Genomic DNA, 12,848 nt, shown 5'->3' on the forward strand with positions numbered 1-12,848 from the left:
AGACAGAAAGAAGTTATTACTGTGAGGAAGTGAGAGGGTGAAGAGTAAGAACTTGCCTCATTTGTCAGCTTGGGAAAGTTCTTGAATGTTCTCAAGCCTTTTGGTTTGCCCCTCTATAAAGTAAGAGTGGCATGATCGACCTGGAAGTGTGGTAAGGATTAGAAATAACGCCCGTGTGCCAGCTCAGGTGGCAGCCGGCAGCAGCGAGCTGGCTGTGAGGTCTGTCACTCTCCTAGCTCTCTGGGCCTCTGTTCTCTCTTTGGGAAGTGAGCTAATACTTTCTCCTGGCTCAAGTTATTGGGTTGTTGCAAGATGAAACAAGAACAAACAAATGAAAGAACTTTTAAACTGTGGACTTTTGAACAAGTATGGAAATAGCATTCATAATCAAAAGCATCTTTGTGCTCAGATTCCACAGGCAGAGACCTGATGTTCTCTTAAAAGACTGGGAAAGAGTCCACTATCTTGCAAAGCACTCCCCCAACGCCTCAGATGTCCCAGTTAGAGCTTCGTTGGCCCTGGAGGCTGTCAGTCTTGGAACAGTGCTCGACACAGTGTGGTCCCCACCCCCTGGGAGCTGTCAGAAATGCAAATTCTCAGGCCCCACCTCATACCTACTGAGTCAGAAACCCTGGGGGTACAGCCCAGAAATCTGTATTTTAAACAGATCTCACGGAAAATCACAGGCACATTAAAGTTTAAGAAATATTGTTTTTAAGTAATTTTTTATTTACAGTTGGCATGACATATTACATTAGTTTCAGCTGTACAACATAGTGATTTGACATTTATATAATTTGTGAAGGGATCACCCCAATAAATCTAGTGCCCATCTGATACCATACGTATTTATTACAACATTATTGACTATATTCCCTGTGCTGGATTTGATGGATGAAAAGGTGAAGGGGTTGAGAAATACAGATTGGTAATTACAGAATAGCCATGGAGGTGTAAAGAAGTATTGTTTTAGGACTTGTGAAAATGCAGATTCTGATTCTGTAGGTCTGGGGTGACCCAAGATTCTGCTTGTCCCAGGTGAGGCCTGCTGCCCAGGTTTGGGACCTTGCAAGGTCATAGAGTGTCCTGTAAAGTCAAGGAACCTTGCATGAAGGAAAGCAGCCCTTTAATAGCCAGTACTTTGGTTGAGCACAGTAATGGTGCTCAAGGCCTTTCAGGAATAGGTGGCCGAAAAAGCTAAGGAATTCTGGGGACAAAAGAAATACAAAGTGACAAACAGGAAGAGATCTTAAAAAAAATAGAGGAGGTGGGAAGATGCCAAGAGAAAAACAGGCTGACTGTGTACAATGTGCCCAGGGCGGGTCTGGGCATGAGTGAATGTCCATGCGCTCACTGAGATCCACCTATGTGTTGAGCACTGTTCTATGTTACTTATATTCATCCACTCAATCCACAAAACAACCCAGTGAATTTGTTGCTATTATCCCCATTTTACAGAGGAGTAAACTGAGGAACAGGGAAGTTAGGTAATTTTCCCAAGGTCACTCAGCTGGTAAGTGGTGGAACCAGGATTTAGAACACAGGCATCCTGACTCACTAGTGCTAGACTATTCTGTCTCCAATACAGCCTCCGTCCTCAGGAGGCTTGCAGTCCGGTGAGATATATGGGCTAAGACTAACGGCCAACACTTGGGCAATGCCAGTTAGGTGCCAGGCATTCTACTGAGCACCTTACATGCATTTACTTCTTTAGCTCTTGTAGCAATTCTAAGAGATGGTCAGGGCACTGCTGCATGGGCCTGCCGGGATGCACAACTGCGTAGCACAGGCCTCTCGACTCCTGGAAGCTTATGGAGGAGATGCTTAAATTGGCTCATGTTCCAAAGTCCACGTCCTAAGCAGAAAACCTCCAATCCAGAAGTGGCCTCTAAAAGGGGTCTTGGAGTCCAAGCCCCACTTCGGGTCCTCACTTTCCACACCTCACCACTTCATTTTTAGTGACAATACTCTGAAGAGCAGGTGAACTGATCAGCTCTTTTGCTCTCCCTGGATCTTATAGACAGATCCAAGTTCATGCCACAGAAGGGCCCCCCTGCGTGCGCTGCCCCAGGCAGGCCTGTGAGGCCAGGCTGTTGTCCGTCCCAACGGGCACTGGGATGAAGGACCTGCTAAGTAGGTTGGTCCCTGCTGCCACTGTTGAGCGCCCTGACCTGCCACCCTCACTGCAGCCCCAGGCCCTCTGTCCCTCCCCCACAAACCAGAAATCAATGCCTTGGCACCTGGGATTCTAAAGGTTGCCTGACAAATGAAAACTGATCTTACCCCTTTGCAAAGTGATTTGACAATACATTTCAAGAGCCAAAATATGTTTATATCCCTTGATCCAATAATCCTTTTCCTGTCCAATTATTTAAATCAAGTAAATTCCCAAAAGGAAAACAATAGTTTGTATACAAAGATCTGTGCAGGAGTAATTATTCATTCAACAAACATTTATTGAGTTCCTCCTATGTGCCAGATAGAGTGCTAGATGGTGTAATCAAGATAAACAAGGTCCCTGCCCTCCTGGGGATTGTATTATAATTGGAGAGAAAGACAAAAAAAAAAAAAAACCAAAATCCCACATAAATGAGAAAAGTAATCTATTTACTACATCCTATGCAGAAAAGTAAAGGTTGTGATAGAGAACTTAGCAGCTGCTCTAGAGTGGGTGGTTAGGGAAGGTCTTTTAAATGTCACTAAATAAAATGACATTTAAGCTGAGATTCTCATGACAAGAAGGGGCGGCCATATGAAGGCTCAGAGAGAGCCTTCTCAAAAGGGAAGACTGTGGTCCAGGCAACCCTAAGAAGGCTGGTGTGGCTGGGTCAAGCAAAGTAGGTGGTGGGAAATGAGGTTGGAGGGATGGGAGACACCCAATCAATAGGACTTTGTAAGCTCAAGTGAGATGTTTGGATTTTATCCAGTAGAGAACACTAAGCACGGGTGTGAGACCAGGCTGTTCAAGGAGAGCGGGGCAGGGAGACCAGTCAGGAGCAGCTGCAGCCGTCCCGGTGAACGGTGACGGTTGAACGAGGGTGGGAGAAAAGCAGACGGAGAGAAGTGGGTGGATTCAGGATATTTTTGGTGGTGGGACTGCAGGGTTTGCTGAAGGTTAGTATGGAAGTGATGAAGGCAGCAGAATCAGGGATTACTCATGGACTCTCGGCTTGAGCTACTACAGGTGCTATTTATACAGCAGGGGAAAGACAGGAGAAGGTGCAAATTTAAGGCAATGAGGAGGGCAGACGTCATGGATTGAACTGTCCCCCTAAAAGACAGGTTGAAATCTAACCCCCAGCACCTCAGAAAGTGACCTTATTTGGAAATAGATTTGTGCAGGTGTAATTAGTCAAGGTAAGCTGAGGTCATACTGGCATAGGGTGGGCCTTGACTCCAATGTGCCTGGTGTCCTTATAAAAAGAGGTAAATTTGGACACAGGTACAGAGGCACATAGAAAGGAGAGCCCCACGTGAAGGCACAGACACTCGAGGGAAGCCAGCCACGTGAAGGCAGGCAGAGAATAAAGTGACGTGACTACAAGGTAAGGCGCGCCAAGGATTGCCAGCCATCCTCAGAAGCCGCCAGAGAGGCCTGGAAAAGATTTTCCCCCAGAGCCCTCAGAAGGAGCCAGTCCTGCCGAGCCCTGGATTTCAGGCTTCTAACCTCCGGAACTGTGAGAGCATGAATTTCTTCCGTTTCAAGCCACCCCATGGGTGGTCCTTTGTTATGGTAGCGTTAGGAATCTGATAGAGAAGAGGATAAGAATCTCCATGGGGGCCTTGTTAGGTTTGAGGAAATCTTCAGACATCCATGGGGAGAGATCAAGTCGCAATTAGATATATGAATCTAGAATTATATTATAAAGTAAGGCACTATGGTGTATTGAAGTACTTTATGTGATGTAGAAAATATAACATATAAAGGTATGGCCTAAAAAGGGAGAAATCATCCCCAAAATAATGGTACACACATTGCGTGAAATATTATGCTGCATGTGGGGAGAATCATTATTAAAAAACTAGGTAGCAACCTGGAAAATGCTTATGATAAGCTCACACGCACACAAAGCCAGTGACTGCCACTATGTGATAACTGGATGAGAAGCAGGTGTCAAGCTCTCTGGGTTCGAGTCCCAGCTCCAACTCTTCTGAGTGGCCTGGGGCAGGCTGCATGTCCCTGTATCCTGCAGGTTATATTTGTTCAGTATGTTTGTGGCACCAGTGTAAGGGAACACAAGGATGAACTGGAAAGCCCTGAGATGGCAGAGTAAAGAAGCAATCAGAGTACGAGACGAATTAAGCAAGGAAGACTTCCTGGAAGAGCTGACCTTTGCCAAAGGCGTGCACAGCCTGGGGCAGACTCCTTACCGCAGGCAACATGGCAGCCTCAAGGGGAAGACCCAGTAACAACACCTCCGATAAATCATTCTCTGTGCACACACCCCAGAGCTCTTACCATACACCGAGAGTTTCGACTGCTTATCCGTGTCTCTCACTCCCACTGTGAGTTCGTTGAGGACAAGGACCATTCTTCTCTGTACCCTTAAGCACAAGACTTGGCACAGGGAACATATACATTCAGGTCTGTTACACTTAATAGAAAACAGAATCAGAACTTGATTGTCACGCAGGATCTTCAGTAAAGGCACATTGATAACAAGCCCATCAACCCTCAGACATGAGGCCTCTTAAAATCCCCAGAAGACAGGGATCTGAAGCCTGCAGCACAGCTGAACTTTCCGGTGATGGTTAAGTTGCTGTATATGAGGTAAGCACAGGGACTTCATTGCTCTGGAAGAAGTGATAGAAGCCAACACCACCAATTAGAAAAATACAGTGGATTGTAAGAGACAATCTATTTTACAATAGCAACTAGAATCAATACATTGGGTAAATTAGACTCACAGGGCACAATCATAAATTAACTTCCTTTTGTCTCCCAACCCCCTATAAAAATGTATTCAGAGGAAAGGGAAAGAAGTCCTTCCTCTGCCTATTCATGAAAATTCAAGCTATGACCTTTCTGATCACTGTTAGGAAAGAGCAAGTCCTGTGCTCACTTCAGTCACCAAACTCTATTCCTAAATTATATGCTCAGTCCCCGCCGCAAAAGAAAAATTCCAAATTTGATATAAAGTTCACATTTTTTCTCCCAACCCATGCTTGTTGCAGGTGGGACTCCTGCAGGCGGGGACAGCGATACAGACAGCTGCTGCTTTCTTTCCCCAGGCCCCCACCCTCATTTGCTAACTGTGACTTCTAGCCTCTCCAGGGCTAGAGGGGTAGGGTAGTGAGGAGAGGCAGAAGAAGGGGGAGCCAAAGAGCTCTTACCTGACCGGTGCTCTCGTAAGAAGGCCTTAAAGATGACTTTGTGTGGGAACATGCACGGAATTTTCAGACAGTCCCCCTAAGCTCTGAGGACCTCTCACCCTTATGTGGGTGTCACGCTACCTTGCATCCCTTCGTTCACTTCCTCTGCAGCCCTAGGAAGTCAGTGGTGCCTTCAGCGTGTCTCCCCCTTGAACAGACATAAGAGGCCTTCACATCAGCCCTTCCAGTGCATGGGCTACTTCTAGTCCAAGGGAACAACATCATGTGCCCAAACCATCTTCGGGTGCTCAGGCTGATCCTGAACAGTGCCACCTGTCCTTGACCTTGTTTGTCTGAGATGGCACCCACCTCTCATCCTTTAGATTTCTCTGGTGGCCATCAGATAACAGTCCCACATGTCTCCCCATCTCAGACTGCCGTAGAAATGTGCTCAGCTCTCCAAGTGACTCCACAAGGCCCCTCTCGCTTGACGTCAGAAGGAGAGACACACAGCAGTTCTCTCCACCAAAATCTTTGTTCAACCCTGGTCTCCTAATGGCAGAGATGAGGTCTCAGGGCTCTTTCCACAGCACCATCCTGCTAAGAGGTGTCAAGGGGGGGTGCCCACACACCTGTATACGGGAATCAAAGATAAATCCAACACTGCTTCTCGTGGAGTTCAGTCTCAGGGGAATGAGAACATGCATCTCTAAGGCTAGCCAGCACGAGGCAGGATGGCTCCCACCGGGAGCAGTAGAGAAGGCTCAATGGAGAAGGTGGCCTCTGAGCGGGGTCTTGAAGAATTACTAAGAAATGGATAAGCTACAGAGATGTCTTTTCAGAAAGAGGAAAGAACTTGAGCAAATGCCTAGCGATGGGAATGAAGGGAGATGCACAGAGATCCCTGGGAGGCCTGTTTAAAAGGGACAAGCAGAGGAGAAGGCCAAGCCAGACCCAAAAAGCAGAAAGAGAGGAGGAGGTTGGATTTTTTTTTTTTTTCCTGCAGAAAGCAAGGAGTTTTGAAGGCTTTGAACAAGGAATGGAGGATGGTTTGTGAAGGGCAGCGACTAACTCTTAGTGAAGTGTGTTTTTCATTCCTTTGTGTCATTAACCCAAACGCCATTAAGAAGAAAAACAGAACAAAAACCTTCCAGGGCCCGCTTTCTTTTCCAGGAAAACCCTTGCCCTTTGGGACCTCCCACGAGTTCAGTTTGTAAAGACATCCAGTCCTGGTTTTACTATGGGTTAAGGGGCTTTGGAACAGCTGCCAGGCCCAGGACCCTGCTCCAGGCTCTGAGGCTCTCAAACCTGACAGGGCTGTTTGACCCATCTCTCCTTGGCCCCCAATGCAGCCCCCCAGAAGAGGCCAAAGGGAGGGGCTTCCCTTTTTAAACAGAAGGACCAGGAAAACCTTGCCCCCATGAGCCCCGCCATTAAGGCACCACCTTGGGCCCACTGGAGCCAAGCGGGAAAAATCCAGCAGGCCACAGAGCCAAGAACACAGCAGGTTACATTCCAATCTCTGCTCCCCGCCTCCCCTATCTCACCTTGAGACCTTGCATAGACTCTGTGTCTTCATCTGTAAAATGGAGACAAAGCTGCCTACCTCACAAGGTCGCTGTGAAGGTGAAATGTGAGAGAATCTGCCAGGCCAGCTAGCATGTAGCAGATGCACAGTAAACATTCCTCCCACTCCTTCTCCCAGCATCTCTCTGTGTCTCAGTTTTCTTGCCTATTAACTGTGGGGGCGTGGGGGGGGATTCAAGGACAAAGTTAAACCTGATAAAATTCCTAAGCGTCTGCCATCTACCCCACACAGAGGCCCTGGGGAGGGCAGAGGGCCTTTCCTGGCCTTGTCTGAACTCTAGAAGCTGTTTCTTCTTTTATTATTTTCAACAATGAAAAAAAAACAAAACCACAAAACCTGGCACACATTTGGCATGAACCTATACCCCCCACCCCTGACAACCTCTACCCATTACCACCATCTGACTCAATTTCTCCATCAGTGAAGTAGTTGAGTCTTAGGTCCCCTCCTCCTCCCACCCCTACAACTGTCCGCTAGGTTGAGAAGATGGCCCCCAGCAGAGGGCGCTCCGAGTACAACCTCCAGGCCAAGGCCCTGGGGAAAGGCACTCGGCCAAGGAAAATTCTAGTGGAAAAAGCGAAGGATCCAGGTTTATGAGTCCCAGACTTTGAAAAACAAAACTGCTGAGCTGTCTCCTGAGTTAGGGAAAAAGAACACCACAGCCGCCTCAAGATTTCCAGGAAACCATTTGTGAAGGCTTTGGGCAAGGCTGGCCAGGGGACCTGCGGAGGCCCAGCTGGGTCTGATGCCCTGGGAGGCGGAGGGGTGGGTGTGCGGGAACGTGAGCGGCCTTCGGGGGTTCTTGGGCACGGTGAGGCTACGTGCCTGTGTGTGAGTCTGTGTGTGCCCATCCACAATCCCGCAAGCATTTATTGAGCACCTTCTGTGTTCCACTGGGCACAGTGCTAGGGGATGGGGATGCCACACCAAGTAAAAGCCTCTGAACTGACAGAGCTGCGTTTAGTGAGGGAGGCAAATGAGCAGGCATTTCCGTTCAAAATGCAGGCGTCTGGGAGGCGGTTTGTGTGGCCCTTCAGAACACTGGCTTTGCGGCCAGGGGATGCACGTCTACACCGCCTTGGAGATCTCCAAGACGCAGTCTCCTCAGCCGGAAAAGTGAATCTGTTACAGCACCATCCTAGAAGATAACGTGTAACGTGTGTGAAAATGTTCAATGACTGGCCTCTGTTGTGTGCACTCGGGGTCCGCCCCTGGGTAAGCACATACGCTGGGCAAGTCCAGGTGAGTTACATGTGGGGTTGTCTGCTTCGGTTGTCTGTATGGCGAGGCAGGCTCCGTCAGAGGCTGCATTAAACAGTCGTTCGCAGACACGGTTTGTGGGGATGATTGTTTGGTCTGAGTTTGGTTTGTTTTGGCTCATAGAATGTTCTAAAAATCAAGACATTTCACATTTTCACATGAAAATCCCGATTTCCAGTGTCTCTTGAAACTTCGGAAGACCTGGATGTCCTGCAAGCATTTGCATGTGTGTGCCTGCATGTCCCGGTCTCTGCTTCCCATTGATGTGTCCTTCCCAGGAGCACCCTCTCTCCTGGCCAGGCCCCAAGTCTGTCCTTGGAGGAGTGCCACGGTGGCTTGGGAGGGCTCATGTGCAGACATGTTCTCCGTGAAAGGAGAAGCAGGACCAGGCAGAAGTGGGTGCCAGGACCCCAGCCTCCCCAGGCTGTTCCGGCCTCAGCAACCACGGGGCAGGGGAGAGCTTCAGGGCCTGCCCCAGGCTCTCTGGCCGCCCAGCTGGACACTGGTTACAGAAGGCAGGATGGCTTTTTTGTCTATCAGATTTTACATTTCAAACTTCCTCAATTATAGTTCCAAAATGATTAAGGCAATGATCTCCCCAGAAACTGTTGCTAGCTGTATATACCATGGGTCTTTGAAAAATGAGCAAAGTGACTCATGGTAGAAGCTAAAAATGTAGTTGTTAAATGCATTTTGGGAACCCACAGAGGAGAAAGGTGGAAATGATATTTTCCTGGATCCTCTTGAGATGGCATATCAGTCCCTCTTAACAGGTATTTACTGTGTCCCTCGATTCCCCATTGCTCATGTACAAGATGTAGGCTGGGCACACGGCACCTGCAAACACAAACGTGCCCTGTTCTCAGGCCCTTCTCTGGAGAGCTGTCCAAGGAAAAGTGAATGCAGGAACAAGAAAGGGCAGTGCATTATTGAGACGTTTTGGGACAGAATGGCACCAGGACATAAAAGAAGAGCCCCCTGGACTTCTGACTCACTGTGGAAGATCATACCCCTCCCTGGGCCTGTTTCCCCTTCTGTAAGAGGAGAATGTCAACAGAGACCAGCAAACGCCGGTCCTGCACTTGGCCCCCTCTGCCCCCAGCGTGGGCATTGTCAGAGGCACCGCGGGCTGCCGCCTAGCTCTCAGCCTCTTCCTCCCCACCCCACATTCTTGCTTCCAAGTCTTGGCTTGTGCTGGGAATTCATCTGGCCTGAGCTCTGAAAAAAAAAAAAAAAATCCATCAGAGCAGTTCTTCGCATTCTTTATCTTGGGAGAAAAAAATGTCTAGAGTCCCAAAAGACTGGGGCATCTAGTGGAAGCTTCCAGCATCTGTTATAAAGGTTCCTGGGGCAGGTGAGGAAGGCAGCTCCTAGACAGGTGGGAGAGTCATACCCCTTCCACAGTGCCATGGTTTGCCCTGCAGCATTCCTCTGAGGTCATTCTCCCACTTTTCAGATGAGAAAAATGTGACATCAGATTGGGAGGGACTTCCTGCCGTCGGAGAGCAGAGCAGGCAGATGTCCTGATTCCTGAGTAAGAGCCCTCCCACTCCCTGAGGTTCTCTCCCAGGCTGAGTGCTCAGGATGGGATAAGGACCACCAGGCTGCACCCTTCCTCTGCCACACGGAGACTGCTGTCGAGCTAGAGGACTGAGTTACTCTCATTCTGCACCAACCCAGAGTCCAGGAGACCCAACGTTACAAAGGTAAGTGTGGGAGAAGAACAATAATTCCACAGCCCAGCAAAGAGCCTTGGAGGCCTGGCGTATCACCTTTGGGAAAGCCTTGATGGCCAGAGTCCATGAAAGTGGAATCTGACTCATAGCTGAACCAATCTCTTAGAACAGGGCGCTCAGGCGGCCAGGAATGGCAAGGAGAAGCAGCAGTTGGCTGGTATTAATCCAAAGGGATTTGCCTTCCTCATTATTGGCATCTTAGCAGCTTCTCTTATCAAAAGGTGTGTCTGCCAAGCAATTCTCCTGGACCATGTCACCATCCCTGTGTGTCATGGGCACCCCCGTCCTACGTTGAAATCCCCATTTCACTTTCAAAGGGGCCAGTCCCACAGATGGTTGGAAAAGCCCCCGGGGCAGCTCTAGAGCCTGCATTTCAAAGATCTTCAAGGGGTGCTTTGTTTCTTTCTTTAAAATCTGGAAACCTGTTGAGATAGGGAAAATCACAGGACTCAGAAACTCCCTTCAACAAACACTCCCAGCTTTCTTTTCAAATTTTTGTTACAATGCTCTTTCTAACTCTATAACACCCTCCAAAAGGTCAGGCCAAAGACACTTAAGAAATATTTTCTGATGGTGGTGATATCATCATGAACTATTGTTAGCTTAAGTAAACATGTTTGTGGGTAATCTCTTCCATATTAGTCAGTCATTGAACAAATGTTTATGGAGAGCCTCCTATATGCCCCACACTGAGCTTCGCCTGGGAAAACAAAGGAGAATGAAGACGCAGCTTTACTTTAACAACTTTAATTCATTTAATTTCCCATCTTCATAATTCACATATTCTAGAGGGGAACAAGAAAGACTCATGAATAGGTGCATTTCATAAATTGCTAGTTATATGTGTAGTAAAAACCAAGATGGAGAGTAACAGAAGGAAACCTGGAGCATTTTTAAACATCACCAAAGCAGAAAATGCGTAGTATATGCTATAGTTTTTACAATATCATTTGGTGTATTTTTCTGTTTTGTTGTTGATATTAGCTGTGGGTAAGTTACCACAGGGAGGCATTGAATTTGGGTTGATGAATCCAGCACCATTTGGTCTTCTAATCTACCAGGTGACTGATAACCAGTAATCATCTGTTTAATTAAATTTTCTGCTTCGGGAATCAGGAGTTATCAGAGGAGATTAAGATGATGCTACCAGGAAAGCTGTTCCCTAACTGTTTTCACTAAGCGTAAGCCATGGATATGACAGGGACAAGGCGTGATGCTGGCAATGGCGAGAAGGAATCTAGGTCAAAATTGGGTTTTTATAAGCAGAAGGAGCGATAGCCCATTCCGGACTCCGCAGTTTAAGGGATGTTGACAACCAGGGGCGTGGCCGTCCTTAGCTGACTGGATGCACACTTGGTTCATCACATCTAGGATGCAGCAGTCAGGACGCTAAGAGCCCTGTCTGGCTCATTCTCAGCTATCATCTGGGGCTTGCTCATGACTGGACACACTATAAGCCTTCACAATAAATACGTGCGGGGTGCAGTCAATGAAAATGTCTGCAGCAACAGTGACCCGCGTGCTTCCCTTCCGCCCCTCCACGGAGCCTATGTCCCCCTGGGCTGCACTGTCAATTTCCTTCCCTCCCAGCATGCCCTCAGAGAGGACTCTCCTCCCGACACTCAGTCCGCAGTGTGGGTCACAATGACTGGGCTCCTCTCCTCTCCTCTCCCTGAAGAAGATGGTGATCTGTCGCTTGTTAAAGAAATGTCAAGAATTCAGAGGCTGGAGAGTAGGCTGGTGTACGGGCTGGGGTAGGAGTTGAGTGGCCCCTTCCTGCACCCCAGGCCTGGATTTTGTAAACTGACAGTGCGCAGAAGACCCGGGGGAGTGGCTCTTCCCTTCTTGTCACCTGACAAATGAGGAGACTGAGGCCCAGAGAGGGAAAACAACTTCCAACTTGCCAGGCAGGGAGAAACCAGGCGAGATACCACCTTGGTCTGAATAAGCAGAAAAAACACATAAAGCCTGGAGTGACGGCCCTTCCCACACCCTAATTCTGGCTGCTTAACCTTGACCAAGCTGCTAAACTCTCTAGGCCTTAGTTTTCTCATCTGGGCAGCAGAAAATAGTTTTCTCGCCTCTTCTTGGTGATTTTAGTAGATGGAGCAATTTGTGTGATATGCTCAGAGCAGCCTCTGATATTCAACAAAGGGCAGTCACTATTATTACCGCTGGCAGTGTTTTTTATCACAGCCACAGACCCCAATCCTCCAGACATTTAGGCTCGAATCTGGGCCTGCCTCCCTCAGGCCAGAGTAATCTCTCCCTCTGTAAAGCCTTTGAAATACCAGCATCTTGAACTGTAACGCCTGGAAGAACAGTTGTCAGAGAAGAGCTTGACCAGACTGGGACGGTGGAGGGAAGCCGGCCTAGGAGATGGTCCCGGCTTTCACATCTCCTTAGGTTCATGATTTTCAAACTGTGTACCTAGAGCCCCGAGGTCAGGGTGGGGAGGAGGGAAGCCCAGTGCACAGACTCCTGGCCACGTGCTCTGCTTCACAAAGCATCTCTTCTTCTAACCAGTTTGTATATTTGGGCTCCAAGTGAGAACGTATTCAGAGACACAGTCCCACAAAGTCTGAAAAACCTAACATGTTCTATGATCTTTATAACCATTTTCTGCTTTAAAAAATCAACAAACTATAATTTTCTGAATTATTACTTAAGCATTCATTTGTTTATCTTCCCACCCTATTCCCCCTATCCCCCAAACAACTGGTTTAGTGGCATGGGAAAAAAAAACAAAAGCAAAAAACAGAACATACATCTCCTGACTCATAGTGTAGTGTTCATTTCAATATATAAGCATAGCCTCCAATATATCCCTACAGATTTCAGATGGGAACAAAGAGAAGGAAGACACAATTCCTTTCATCCCACTACTAAATTGTCAGGGCCTTGTCAGTTTTCACCTTTTTTTCTACTCTGCATCTGAAAGGGGATTAAAA

Source organism: Pteronotus mesoamericanus, unplaced genomic scaffold, assembly GCF_021234165.1.
Source record: "Pteronotus mesoamericanus isolate MK-2021 breed Mesoamerican mustached bat unplaced genomic scaffold, CSHL_Meso_final contig_78, whole genome shotgun sequence".
NCBI classification, from domain to species: domain Eukaryota; kingdom Metazoa; phylum Chordata; class Mammalia; order Chiroptera; family Mormoopidae; genus Pteronotus; species Pteronotus mesoamericanus.